Source organism: Micromys minutus (genome assembly GCF_963924665.1).
Source record: "Micromys minutus genome assembly, chromosome: 9".
NCBI lineage: Eukaryota > Metazoa > Chordata > Mammalia > Rodentia > Muridae > Micromys > Micromys minutus.
The window spans coordinates 59,343,005-59,352,626 of NC_137978.1; the positions used below are offsets into that span (position 1 = coordinate 59,343,005).

General features: G+C 44.0%; 1 pseudogene across 1 annotated transcript; it reads left to right on the plus strand.

Annotated features, from left to right (window-relative positions):
* Positions 1-3,128: 3,128 nt before the first annotated feature.
* LOC308424418 (small ribosomal subunit protein eS4-like) lies at positions 3,129-5,839 on the plus strand (annotated as a pseudogene). Its single transcript has 2 exons — positions 3,129-3,716; positions 5,651-5,839. The product of its transcript is annotated as a small ribosomal subunit protein eS4-like (transcript).
* The last annotated feature ends 3,783 nt before the right edge of the window (positions 5,840-9,622 follow it).

Consider the following 9,622-nt stretch of genomic DNA (forward strand, 5'->3'; position numbering starts at 1 on the left):
TCAATGTAGTTTCCTAGTATTCTGAGTTGTGGCCTTTGATCCTTTATGAAAGTTTGCCAAAAAATTTGTTTCTGCCCATTTTGCTTTTTTGAATTGTCTGTAGAATTTACCTCAGCATCATTATCAGGTCTCAAAATATCAGTTTTTAGACCAGTAATGCTTAATTGTCCTGAGGAACAGAACTCTCCCTGCCTGGCTTTGGGACCTATACAAGGACCCCAGAGAGACTTTTGGTAAGGTTTCAACCCATTTGTCTGTTGTTGCTCTATATTCTGTAGACAAATGTCAGAATTTGCCAAACCTTTGATATATTCACAAATGTATAAGCACTCTTTAGAGATTAATTTTGAATTCCCCGCAGTTTATTTTGGAATAGTCCCTACTATCACATTTAAGACATTTAAAATTCATGTTGTCTATCTCTAGGCCTCTATTGGCAGCTTCTCCTACTAATGTCATATCAGGTGAATGAGGTCTCTCATCAGCTCAATGTCTAATCCACTAACCTCTAGATGCTGTACTTGCTCTCAGTTATCTGATTATTTACTTTCATTTAGCATTCATCTGTTTAAAGGCTAAAAACTTAATTATTGCCTTTCTTGTGGCTGAATCTAATGCACTATTTTCCACAGCTGAAGTAAACCTTTGAAAAATGTCATGCAAGTTCTCCTTATAACTAACATGACTTGAAGAAGCACGTCAACTCTTTCCCCTGATCCTCCACTCGGTCCCAGGCATTCAAGGCTGCCAAGCAACAGGGTGCCAAATTTCCCTCATCAAATGCACCCAGAATCCCCGATTCAGGAAAGCAACCTTCATCAAGAAGTTGACCTATGTTTCTCTACCATGAGAAACATTTTAAATGTGACATGTGTTCTAGTATTGCTTTTGCCATATCCTTCAAGATTTGGGGGATCATATTATTTTTAATAGCCCCAGAACTCAGAATTTGTTGCGCAAATGCAGAACGCATTTAAAAAGTAGTGATATGTTTCACAAATTTCCTGAAATAGAACACATCCATGGATTGCTATTTGAACTCCTGATAACGTGTGGATGATCATCCTCTGGATGTTGATGTTGTGCACTAACCAGATATACCAAAGGTGTTTTCTAAGAATATGTGATTGACATCCATTAACTTCTTTCTCTGATTGAGGAATTTTCTCAATGGAAATTTTAATTTCTCTCTTAAGTCTCTGTCTATGCTTCATATCTCTCCTTTTTTTCACTTCTTATCCTTGAGTTCCTGATATTTTTTTTTTTTTTTTTTTTTTTTTTTTTGTTCAAGGCTCATCCTGTATTTTTCCACATTTTCTGTATCCATTCTTTTGTTCAAGGACATCTAGGTTCTTTATAGTTTCTGGCTATTATAAATAAGGCTCCTATGAACAAAATGGAGCATGTTTCCTTGTTACATGTTGGAACATCATTTGGTTGTATTTCCAGGAGTGGTATAGCTGAGTCCTCAGGTAGTATTATGTCTATTTTCCTTAGGAACCACCCAACAAAACTCTCAATTAATATAGGTGGAAAAACCAATATATTCAAGAAAAAGTCAAATTGACTCAATATTTTTCCAGAAATCCAGCCCTACAAATACTAAGACTTGGAAAAGTCCAACACAAGAAAGGAAACAGTACCATGAAAAAACTAGAAACTAGTCTTCTTTCAACAAACAAGAAATTAAGTAGTCACTCAAATATCATTCCACCTCTAACAGCAAAAGTAACAGGAAGCAACAATCACTTTACCTTCATATTTCTTAAAATTTACTTAGTTCCTCAATAAAAATATAGACGAACTGACTGTATATGTAAACAGGACCCAGAATTTTACTGCATACAGGAGCAACAAAGACAGATCCTACCTCAGACTAAAAAAAAACTGTCAAAAATTTCTAAGCAAATGGAGCAAGGTGGAGTAGCCATTCTGATATTGAATAAATTTTCCTTTCAACTAAAAATTTTCAAAAAAGATAAGAACACTTCATAACCATCAAAGAGATATCTACCAAGATGAACTCTCAATTCTGAACATACATGTTTCATGGGCAAAGGTACCCATCTTCTAAAAGAAACTTTACTAAACCTCAAAGCCCACATGCCCAAACACAGTAATAGATAATTCTTATTTTCTTATCTGGAGCCTTTTGAGCATTTGTCTCTGTCTGCTCTTCAATTCCAGACTCTGCAGTCCCCTCAGATTCTTTTATTCCCAGGATGTGCCTGACTGTTGAAAAACCAGTTGCTTCTGTGCTTCTGGGCTGGCTCTCTGTCTACTGTTTGTGTTGTAGCTGGCAGTGTGTGTTTGTGTGCTGATTTCAGGCACCCTTCAGCAAGAGTAGTTGAAAGATCTGGTGGCTGTCCATGTCCTGAGCACATGTGGGGGCTAATGTGGCAGTATGAACAAAAATGCTCAGAAGGCTTGAATGTCTAGATCTGCTCAAACCAACCTTTCAGTCAGCTGCTGTCCAGGACCTCTGTCCCTCCATGGGAATCTACCATGGGACATCCATGTCCAGGTCCAGGCTAGGGTGCTAACCCTGGCTGTAGATGCCATCCTAGTGCTTGGGAGAAAGGTTCTCTGCAGCTCTTTTTGGGCACCTCAGCCCCAGTCTGCGTTCAATCCAGAGTCTGCTTCTGTCTCAAATCATTGTGCATGCTGTGTATTTTGGTGTGGAGAAGGGACAGTGAGTTTTTATCTCAGGTTAGATGGGTCCTACATGATAAGTTGGGGACTAATTTCTTTTTTTCTTTCACCACATCATTAACCACATATGCCCAAGCAAAGAACACACTATTCAGGTACAATATCTATAAACTGCATGCATTCATTTGGCAGATTAACTACTACACTACTCAATTCTCCTTATATGAGATGGCTTGCTCCTTGGGGCTTCTCCAGGCCTTGTGGTTCTGCTCCATCTCTCTTTCACCTCTTCTTCCATCTCCCTCTCTCTCTTCCTTTACTTTTTCTGCCTCTATTTCATATATTCTCCCTCTCTAAAACCTCCTGCCGCACCTTTCCCTTTCACTGCCCAATTATAGGCTCTTCCCTTTATTTGACCAATCAAATGGGGAGAAGGTTCACTTGAAATAAGTAGGGTGCCCATTCCTGGCGTAGCCATGGATCATGGTTCCAAGAAACATCTGATGCGTGTAGCTGTTCCTAAAAGTTGGATGCTGGGTAAGTTGACTGGCGTGTTTGCTCCTCGCCCATCCACTGGCCCTCACAAGCTGAGGGAATGCCGGTATCTCATTATTTTACTAAGGAACAGACTTAAATATTCCCTGATTGGAGATAAAGTCAAAAAGATTTGCATGCAGCGCTTCATTAAGATTGATGGGAAAGTCAGGACCGACATAACCTACCCTGCTCGGTTTAGGAATGTCATCAGCATTGACAAAACTGGAGAAAACTTCCGTCTGATCTATGACACCAAGGGCTGTTCATCATATTATACCTGAGGAGGCCAAGTAGAAGTTATGCAAAGTGAGAAAAATCTTTGTGGGAACAAAAGGAATCCCACATCTGGTGACCCATGATGCTGGTACTATTCAATACCCTGAACCCCTCATCAAGGTGAATGACACCATTGAGACTGATTTTGAGACAGGCAGAATAACTGAGTTCATCAAGTTTCACACAGGTAGTCTCTGTATGGTGACTGAGGTGCTAACTCAGGAAGAATTGGTGTAATCACCAACAGAGAGACATCCTGGCTTTTTTTTTTTTTTTTTTTTAATATTAAAGTCTCACTTTAATACTCTCTATGACATACTTCTCCAAACTATTCCAAGACTTACTAAGACTTACATCCCTTCAAATCTAAATTCAGAGACATATGTTTCCATTCTGTTTATCTTTCCAATACTAAGAACTGGAAACAAAGCCACACTGATTTGAGACAGATAATACAACAGAAAACAAAACAGGTACTGAATGACTGGGGTATGTGGAAGGACTGCACTTGTCTCAATGTCTGTATCCTCTTTAGAACTTGGAGGTGGGAAGTGGGAAACGAAGTGAATCTGCAACTTAGAACCAGCGTAATGAAGTGATGGTTCAAGGATAATTTTCACTAAGTCACAAACTTATTCCAAGAGGGAGAAAAATTCTCTTCTCCATGAAAAAATTCTGAACCTAGAAAGCAACAAAAGTTCTAATATGAACAGTGATTCTTTATCTGAAAACCAAAAATAGAATCTGACATTCATATTTGATGACTTTAAGTTCCATGGAAGACGGTCCCTTTGTGGTAACTGCAAATTCTTGTCTCTTGGTATTTCTGTATACTAATTAACTGAACCTCATTAGGAAGATAATGATGGATCACTTAGGAGACACCTGCAACCTCAGAACCAAAAGTATTTCGAATGAAGACCTATTGGATAGCCGAGGAAGGGGCAAGCTGGGAGAAGGGAGGTACCAGGTTCACGGGGCCGCAGAACAGCTGCGTCCAGTTTTACACTTACTGGTTTGCTAGGGTACACGTTAGATGCGTTTTTAGTTTCCCCAAGGTCCAGTTCAAGAAGCAGCTAATAGTCTGGTCACTGTATTTCTGATTCGGTGCTTTAATGATGAGAGTCACAGGAATCTCCATCCCACTTTGGTCCATGGTGCTCTCAAAGTCGGACAGTCTAGTGGCGCTGCAGGTAAGCCCAGTGGGCGGGCACGGCTGGGGTGGGGGCAGGAGTTCTCAATATTCCGGGTCCAAACCAGTCACAAGCACATCAGGCGATACTAAGGCCATTGCCGGTACCAACGATGGACGGTGGCTGTGGTGGCGGCAGGCTCTGGGTGCCGGGCCGGGTGCGCAGCTGTCGCCGACATGTCTAGGCTCCTCCAGGCTCCGGACTGCGGAGGAAGGCGGGCAGACGACCTGGGGAGACCGCGAGGGGGAGGCCGCAGCGGACCGCTCAGCGCCGCGCCCCTGCGGCGACGCCCGAGCTGACACGCAACAAGGTCCCACGCGAGCACCCGCGCAGCCTGGGCGGCTGAGGGGCTGCGGCCGGAGAGCGAGCCTGGGCGGAGGAAGGCGGTTGCGCGGAGCGAGCCTGGAAGGGGGTGGGGACGGCCGCAGAGCGAGCCTGAAGAAAAGGCGGCGGCCGGGAGAGCAAGCCTAGGACAAGCAAGGACGCGACCGCGGAACGAGCCTGAAGGAAAGAAGGCCGCGGCCGAAGAGCGAGCCTGGGAAGAGCAAGGCTGCGGCTCAGAGCGCGGCGAGTCTGAGGGAAGGAAGGCCGGCCCAGCGCCGCGCCTCGGCAGGCCGCTCCCTTCCTGCACCGCGGCGCTCGCCCTCCAGGTCTCGCGGGGCAGCGCGGTGACAGCGGGCGACGGGCCGCAAGTGCGGCCGGCTCTCCTGAATGCGGCTAAGGCAGTCCCCGCAGGCGCGGCCCGGCGGCGGGTGGCGGGCAGCAGGAGGGCGGGGACAGGGCCGTGGCACCGCGCGAGCACCAAAGATTGATGTAGTGAGGAGGGTCCGCTCCCGGGGAATCCGGAAGACGCGAAACGGAAGTGCGTCACCCGCAGCTCTCCCTTTGGACCGGCCGGGTCAGCCCCGCCCACAAGGCCTGCTGGTGTGAGGAGAGGCCAGCTGGGCACCCTGTCCCTCCACAGGCAGGACCACTGGCACAGCTGGCAGTAGTGTCATCTTGGCTCTTTTGATGTGGTTCATTTGTAAGATGCCAATGGCAACAGCTTTGCCGCTTGGCTGTCTAACACCTTTGTTATTGGCAAGTGCAACAAACCATGGGTCTCCCCCTAAGAAAAGGAATCAGCCTCATCCTTGCTGAAGAGAGAGGTGAGGCTGGCAGTCAAACAGAGCAGTGGGTGAAATGATCTCTGGAAAAGGATTTGTACTCTGGCTAATAGAAGCCTTTCTAGGCAACATGCTAGATTAAACAGCATGGTGAAACAACAACAAAAAAGAAAGAAAGAAAGAACAAGGGTACTTGAGAGCCTCCTTGGCAGCCTCCTTGAGGAAGCAAAATTAGCACATAAACATCAAGACCAGCAGGAAAATCAACCATAAGGACTTGCTTCTCTGATGACCTTCCTCCACTGGAGACAGGATGTGAGCATACAGCCATGGCCTAACAACCGTGGAAGTCCTCTACTAAGCAAAAAGCAGAGTCAACACACACTTTGCTCCTTTTTCATTTTTCCATTCTTGTTAATTTACCCCTGTGTGTTATCTGACCACCAGTAGACTCCCCTATCAGTGCACGGAGCCACAAATAATTTACCTTAGGTTCCTATTTGTCCCCAAGGGCAGGAATGTCAAGTTCTCAGATCTGGAACCTTCTTCACTGAGGCTGCTGCAGTTCTAGTCCAATTTATCTCTCAGAGAACATGTGGGGACTGGATTACTGAGGAAGATTTTCTTTCAGACCCAGAAATGTGTGGCGAATTCTGAGATTGTTCCTCCTGAGTCTTTGGTTTTGATTCCAAGTTTTTTTTTTTTTTTTTTTTTTTTTTTTTTTTTTTTTTTTTTTGGGGGGGGGGTATTCTGTGTATTTACATTACAAATGAGATCCCCTTTTCCCATTTTCCTCCCTCTACCCTCTCCTTCCACTTTCTTCTTTGAAGGTCCTCACTCTTTCAACCAACCTCTCCGACCTCATTTTCTTGGTGTTCCCCTACGGTGGGAAAACATGCCTTTATTGGACCAAAGGTCTCTGTTCCCATTGATGTCAGGAAATGCTATCCTCTGCTACACATGCACCCGGAGCCATGGGTCTCTCCATGTGTGCTCATTGGTTGGTGTTTTAGCCCCTTGGAGCTCTGGAGTGTTTGGTTGGTTGACAATGTTGTTGTTACCATGGGGATGCAAACCCTTTCAGCTCCTTCAGTCTTTTCTCTAGCTCTTACAGTTGGATCCCTGTGGTTTGTTCATCAGTTTGTTTCTTCCCATATTTTTCTAAGTGATTGTACTTGTTTCTCTGTGTTCTCCTGTATTTCTTTAATTCATGTGCTTCTCAGGGCCCTGTATCCGCAACAGGCACTATTTTCAGTACAAATAATGGAAGATTTTTTTCATTTGTTGGGACATACACTACTTGCTGTGGCAGTAGAGCTGGGTGCTGGTGCTGCCAGCTTGTCTTGGTATTCATTGTTTGGGTTCTTGTGCTTGCCTGTTGCCATCTTGATATCTTTGATGTTAGTTGATCTTGTTGTTTCTGAAATGGAGCTTGTCTCTCCAGTGTGTCTGTGCTCAGAAAGGAGATAGGTCCTGTGTCCTATATGGGCAGGCAGTGAATTCCAATGACAATGGGCTGCCAGTAGCTCTGGATGCAGTTGGAGGCCTGAAAGGTCCAGACCCAAGCAGAACCAAGATAAACGCACCCTGTAAGTTCCTGGCAGTTTCTCTGCCGATTCAGCAGGGAGAAAGTGGAGGTTCACCCATGGGCTCAGGTGGGAGAACACTCTAGAGTCTCCTATGGGAGCTCAACTCTCTGTTGGCAAGCTGTGAGTCCTGATGGCGGTGGCCCCTTGTTTTAATTTTTATTGACATTATGCTTAGTTTAAAATCTTCTTCCCCAGAGGAAATTATTGCGACACACAATAAAGCTTGTCATGAAAGAGAGTATGATTGTATCCATAACTGCCTCCCTGCAGACCTCTTGGCCTTGGTTTAGGATCCCTCCTTACACACAGATACGCTGTCTGGGATGGCTGTCCTTTCAGGCCTCATTGTCAATAAAGGGAAAGAACCTGCTTGACAGGTCAACATAAGATAAGCATCCTCAACTAAATAGTAGACCTTCTGAGGTGGTGCCAAAGGAAATAACACTGACGCTCACTGGCTATCAAAATGGTTTTTTAGAGGTCAGAAATGTAGGATCAAATTAGCCAAAAAGAAGATGTCTCATCTTCCCTGATCTAACTGAGTACTGGGCAGCATGGCTACAGACCCCTAATGCTGGATGAAGCAATGGAGTAAGCCACTGAGGAAGAGCCGTTCTCACGGATCCCTTCTTGAGAGCCTATTAGATGCTGGGAGTGGGTATAAAGGTTTATACAGTTCCTACAATAAACCAGTCTGCTTTTGCCACTTTGCTGTCTCCCAGAGTCTGTGCCTTTGATTCTGAGTTTTCTTAAATCTCAATCAAGACCCTTGGTCAAGGTCACAAGCACGAAGTACATAACTCAAATGTACAGTTTTAAAACTCTGTGGTGGTATAGCCTTTTCACTAAAGAATTTTGGATGTGATTCAGGAGAAAATAAAAGTCATTGTCTTAAGGAACCAAAGACTGGCAACAAGGTGACCTGAGTCAAAAGAGCTTGTTACAGAAACATTTTTGTAAAAGACTGAAGATGTAACTTTGCCCAGATTGTGAGACCCCCAATGAGATCACCAGGAACCACAACTCTAATCTAAGCACAGGAGAGTCTTTAATCAAGCTTGTGGTCAGGCCACAAACCTTCCTGATGCAAAGAGACAGGAGAGCTGCACCAAAGTCTAGGTTAATGGGGTTTATAAATCATAAAACAAACAAATAAAACACAAGGGGGAATTTCTACATTTTGACATTACATCATTGGGTAAGAAGGTAAACATATGTTGGCCTTTAAACTCATTGGTTTATAGCACCTAGTTTAACCACAAGGAGGGACCACACATCCAAAAGCAGCATCATGACCTGGGAATTGCTCAGGGTTTCCTGAGCCCATCCTATTATTTTTGTCTGGACATGACTGTTATGTCTAGTTTCCACCTGCCAGGAATTTCATGGGTTTTACAGGAATCAAGAGAATGAAGGTGGCCAAATTTCCTAGGGATCTTCATTTTCCTCTTTTTCTTGTACAAGCTCGAATCTTGGAGTTATACTGAGGTGTCTCTGGTAAGTAACTCATATTCTTCATTCCAGTCCTCAGGGTCTCATATTGTTGGCATAGGCCAATCAGCTATACTGCTTCATTTTTTATTTATTATGGCTGGAAGGCCCACTGCACTCAATTATCCAGAAAGTACTTAGAAATGTGTTTCTAGCAACAACAGTATAAATGCATCATCCACACCTAGGTAAATAAACTTTAATATATATATATATATATATATATATATATATTAACCTTAATTCAGTAAATATGATGAGCATTGTGAATTATAATTCTTGCTTTTCACCGATGTCGTTTGTTTTCACAGTCAACTGCAAAGTTGTGCATGTTGAAAAGTTTCTTCCATGAAGGTTAGTGAAGAGTCCTGTAGATCAGAGGTGTAGAAGCTGCCATGATGATACTTTCTTTTCTCCATCACATGAGGATTAGTGTGTGGAGTGTCCAGAGGACTGGTTTGCCAACACAGAGGATCACTACTGCCTCTAGAACCTTGAGACATCTGTGGCCTATGGAGACCCCTTAGATGGTCTTTTGCCTGTGTGCCTCCATGTTTCAGTGCCTTCAGGGCTCTGATTCTTGGTGCTTGTGAAACACAGAGCCTCCTTCATTTGGACATCTGCTAACCACAGTCTCAGCTACATACTGCCCTTTCTCTCTATTATTTCCATTGCTCCTTGCTATCTACAGGCCGTTCAAACTCAGCCACTTTTACATAAAGAAACACATTTGTAGTTGCATAGCCTGGGTTTTTTTCTTCACAGTTTTGACCAAATA